The sequence below is a fragment of the Helianthus annuus genome, chromosome 1 (genome assembly GCF_002127325.2).
Source record: "Helianthus annuus cultivar XRQ/B chromosome 1, HanXRQr2.0-SUNRISE, whole genome shotgun sequence".
NCBI classification, from domain to species: domain Eukaryota; kingdom Viridiplantae; phylum Streptophyta; class Magnoliopsida; order Asterales; family Asteraceae; genus Helianthus; species Helianthus annuus.
The window spans coordinates 64234171-64239823 of record NC_035433.2 but is presented as its reverse complement, the minus strand read 5'-3'; positions in this window follow the sequence as shown (position 1 = coordinate 64239823).

Below are 5653 nucleotides of genomic sequence, written 5' to 3'. Positions count from 1 at the left end.
CAGCCGATCGGTTAAGCCAGCCGATCGAACAGACCGTTCGATCGATCGACCTGAAAGGTAAGGACATTTTTGTGTTCTCATATACTACAACGAAAACTTCAAAAGTTCAAATCCTCAAACACAAACATACCAGAGGAAGAAACAATCCACTCGAATGGCCCAGCCGATCGAGCCTACCGGCCGATCGAACAGCCCGTTCGATCAAACCTGCCGTTCGATCGACCAGCCTATTCGATCCATTCACACTTGTCTTATTTTCCACGTTACTCATTGTTGTGCTATCGAACTATTCAGGCTAACCCTACTCTCACCGCTCCCTTCAATCCATAATCAATCACTGTGAGTATACTCGATCCCTTTTTGCTTTTAGCACTTTTGGGTGTTACATACGTTGCTTATATCAAAACACAAACGATCACGCTACTCAAACTATTTGAACGCTAACCAATATGCATGTATTACGTGACTTAATGAATGCTTGTTGATTTTGTTTACACGTGGAATGCTGTCTACCTGCCTTAACGACGTAGTACTATAGTTTGGACTCAGCACCCGTTCACACGGGGGTTGTTAAGGACAATTACTTGCATGGATTACGGTGGTAATCATGTATTGCAAACCGTCTTGGACGGTCAACCCGCAGTCATTGGTATCGATAGATCCATGTCGATAATTAACATGCTTCGTTTTCCTCTGTGTACGTGCTGGTTATGCGTAAACTATTCGAACTCTATACGCTATTATCAAACTTGTATGCTCACCTTTACATTTTATGTATTGACTTTATTTTAACGTATGTGACAGGTAATTAGGATGCTTACTTGCTAGGAAAGCGAGGCTTGAATAAGTTTCTAGAAGCCCCCAACAAATAGTTGTCTGCCAAGAACAAGCGTCTAAGGCATAGTTGTCTGTAGATCTTGTCCTCTGGCATTACAGCCAGAAAGTCAACAGAATAGGGGTCTAGAAGCAGATAAACAATTGCTGTAATAATATTTGAATATGAGTTGTCGGAACAGAATTTCTTGTTTGGATGATTATCTGTAATGACATGTTTGTTTATTCGGGATACGGTATGGGACGTATCTTTAACTGGATTATATAAATAGTTGTTATGGAAACTTCTGAACAATCTGTTTCGCTCAGTGCCGCGCCCCGATGATTCCGCCATCGGTTGGGGTGTGACAGAGTGGTATCAGAGCCATAACTATAGGGAATTAGGTTAGACACGACCTAGTCCGGGTCGCTGTCTTAGAGACCTAGACTATAGTTAGGAACCAACATACCAAGTTTATGTGCCTTATTCTGTAATTCTTCACTATCACTGCACTCGAATTTTCAATTAAAGTCAGGCGATTCAGTCAGGAATAGGTGTGAAAATCGCAATCTCCCGACTAAATTGACTGGCTTATGGGGATTTTACTCCTTCATCTCGACATTTTCGCCAATAAACCAGGAGAATTATACCAAATCAGGTGTGAAACCCCCATTTTGACAAAATTTCTCTTTGAATTTTCTTAAAACAAGGAAGAGATTGCTAAGCCAAGGGGTGAAACCCTAACCTTGGCAGTTTGTTCTGGACTTTATTTATCTCACCAAGGCCTCGACGGACTCCAACGACCTGAACTCACAAGTATGACCTAGGGAACGCGTGTGGAATGCCCAAGAATCGAGGCAGAAACACGACCTCTAGAGTCGAAAATGATGACAAGTCTACTGCGAATAGTCGAGTTGCCTAGGGTAGTCGATGTCTAGTAGCCGCAGACAATCTATCTCTCGATTTTATGTGTTTCGATTCTGAGAACCGCAGTCGCGTACTCGGATGACTCGTTGATTTTATGTGTTCCTGTGTGCTTTACCTGTTTGCGTGTTTATATTTTGGATATTATTCGATTTTGCTACCATTTCAATCGACACACACGACTCATACTGTTATTCTATCCTCATTCGATCTCTAGTTGCTACAATCCAGACAATATTGTGCTATGTTATGCTATACGACTAAGTTAGGCTAATACGATGCTATTCGAACGACACGCGAGCTTTGAAGGATAGGTTTCTGTTTTCTGACTGCTCCTGTGATTAAATGCCTAGGTACTTATGTGCTTCTGTGTATTGTGCTCCACGTGCTTATGTGCTTCTGTGACCTATGTGCTCTATGTGTTTCTGTGCTCCATGATTAGGTATATCTGTGAATCTGTGTTTATATGTTACGTGGTTCGACGTGATTCTAAGCTTTAGATAGTGGTAGGCGTGTGAGGTGAGATTCGATTACGTTGTGTTGAGTCCTGTGACGATGTCTATTGCAGACCATGTCGTCGTCTGGATCACGTCAACGTCTGACCCGCCAAGAGAAGAGAGACAGACGTCTCGCTGCCATCATCTCCAAATCCGTGGCGAAAGCTGTGAGTGAGGTGTATGAAAACGCTAGCAAATCGTCGGAAGGATCTCATGCTGATACCCCTAAGGATTCCAGCAAGGCTGCCTTTAGCTTCAAGCAGTTTAAAGCATGCGAACCGAAGGAGTTCACCGGTGAGGATGGCCCTACCGCCATGTTTCATTGGTTCGACTCAGTTGAAGTCACTCTGCGACAAAGCGGATGCCCCGAAAATCTCCGCACTCTCAATGCTACTGGCGTCTTCCAGTCCCGTGCTCTGTCACACCCCCAAAATCCACCCGCGGAGTACCACCGCTTGGGAGCGTGACATGACCAGGATCAAGCCATCAATCATATCAAACATAGCATTTTATAATAAAAGTAATCAATGTAAATCATCATGACATGATTGATGTTCCAAAACCAAACATCGTTTAAATAGCGGAAGCATAGTATGTAATCTCAAAATAGTTATAAGTTCAGATAAAGTTCATGATCCAAATCCCACAACGACCTGCTCCTCCTTGTGCAAGCTCCATGATGTACCTAAGGCCCTGCAAGGCATGCAGCAAATAATCAACAAACTAGTTGAGCGAGTTCACAGAAAGTAAGTTCATAACATAGTGCATAAGTATAGCTAGTGGGGGCTTCCCAAACCTTGTGTTTATATTACTGGTGGGGGGCTTCCCATGTTTATCCTGGCTAATGAGGGCTTCTCATTAACGGTACTTACTAGACTAACTTCCGACCATGTGTTCTTCTTTACCGAGAACAGGAAAACGTACAGGGTCACGTAGGCTTTACGTGACGTGCCCTTCCCCGAGGACAGTGGTACGCGTGGGGGCTACGTAGGCTTTACGCAGCGTGGCCTTCCGACCTGGAAGCCAGTGGATGGTATTGGGTTACGTAGGCTTTACGTAACGTGTCCTCCCGACCCGGGAGACAAATGGCAATTACTGGGTTACGTAGGCTTTACGTAACGTGTCCTGACTAACCTGAGGACGATGGTCTATAGTCTAGAGAATGCGTAAGTACGAGTAATCATTCCATATTCAACATATCCAACCCAATTCCCAACCCGGGAATCCCATGCCTTGGCTGTGTGAACTCACCTTGGTTTGCTCGGTAGATACACAAAGGAAGGAGGGTTCTTGAACTAACAGTGGTCAACCACGTCCTAATAGGGTTACCACACAAGTCAGGTTCGGTTCAAGTAATTCACGTATATATATCATAGCAACACGTAATGCATGTAAACAGTCAATCATGTCGTAAACATCACTTGTGATTTGAATGTCTAACCCAAACTATACCCGGTCCAGGATTATACAAGTCCAATCATAAAGGTCTCGGCCCAAATAATATACGCAGTCCAATAGCAAACAGTCCACAAATTCAATCGTTGGGCCTAATAGATTGGGCCCGTGATAGTGAAGGCCCAAACAGTGTACGTGCATTAACTCGTCTCGAGTCGCAACCGGCGATCTCGAGTCGCAACCGGAGATTACGAGTCGCAACAGTTGGTTACGAGTCGCAATGGTGGTCTCGGTTCATCATGGTCTGGTTACGAGTCGCAACGGGACTCGCAACCGTGGTTACGGTTCATGCTGTTGTGGTCTCTAGTCGAGACGGTGAGATTTCGACTCGCAATCTGAGTCGCAACCGTGTGTGTAACTGGTTTCCCTGAATTCATGCATAATAATAACATCTAATCCGTGATTACAGCAAACACTTTAGGCAGTTTCACAATTCGGATCAATCAACAGTTTTTAACAATTTCATAACATCTTCAAGCATGTTCATATCATCAGTTCATATATTCAACCTCAGTTCACAATAATTACATAAACATAACCCGTAATCTAATTATATAACCGAATTCTAGATCAACCATGCCTTCCCCTAAACATGTTTGCACATTAGAATCATCACAGCCGATTACAAGCACAAGTATACAAACCGATCCAGGGTTTCAACAAGAACAATTAGAAACATACCATTCGGTTATCATGCATTCATACAACATATAACCAAATACAAAATATCATCAATCGATCCAACTAGCATGTGATCCGGTTACTAACAAAATCATATAAACACGTCATCATGAACATCATACTAACCGAGATGGGAAGAGAGGGATTCAGATTCAAAAGCTTCGAAGGGTGTTCGGCAGTCTTCGGTTCCGAGCCGAGAGAGAGAGAGCTTGGTGTTTGTGTGTGTTCTTGGTTGCCAAGATTGTGAAAACAAAAACCCTAATGAGATACATGTACGTATGGAAAGGAAGTGGGCCGAAACCCCACTTGGGCTATCTCATGGTCTCGAGTCCAATTGTATGGACCGAGTGGGTTGATGTGATTGAAATACTATTCGGTTCGATAACTTCAACACTTAATCACATAATTCACGTAACACGTATCATTCAATCAGTCAATATAATCACATAATCACACTAGTTCAATGGTTACACGTAATGTACGAGACGGTAAAGTACGAGTTGTCACATTATCCCCAACTAATTGGAAATTTCGTCCCGAAATTTGGTATGCACTCACTGAGGAAGCTAGGTAAACTGTATTGCTCACTGATTTTCCCGGGGTGTCACATCCTCCCCCCGTTGATCTGGAATTTCGTCCCGAAATTCCGAAGTAGTAGCTTCAACCTCAGTAGTGGTAGCATTGGTTTCGAATAACTCGGGGTACTTTTCTGTCATCCTATCTTCGCGTTCCCAGGTGTACTCTGGGCCACGTTTGGAGTTCCAACGAACTCGAACAAGAGGGATTCTCTTGTGTTTGAGGACCTTCACATCCCGGTCCGTGATTTCAACTGGTTCCTCGACGAACTGCAACCGCTCGTCGATCGTGAGTTCCTTAAAAGGAATGATGAGGTTTTCATCAGATAGGCACTTCTTTAAGTTCGATACATGAAAGACATTGTGAACTGCCCCGAGTTCAGCTGGTAGGTTCAACTTGTAGGCTACCTTGCCAATCTTTTCTGTAATTTCGAATGGTCCGACGTATCGCGGATTCAGTTTGCCCCGTTTGCCAAAACGAACCACACCCTTCCAGGGTGAAACTTTCAATAAAACCCGGTCCCCGACCTCAAATTCCAATGGCTTTCTACGCTTGTCCGCGTAGGCTTTCTGACGGTCGCGTGCTGCCGCCATACGTTGTCGTATCTGTGCAATCTTTTCTGTGGCGTCCACTACAATCTCTGGACCCGTAATCTGACTATCCCCCACCTCTGCCCAACAGAGAGGTGACCGGCATTTACGCCCGT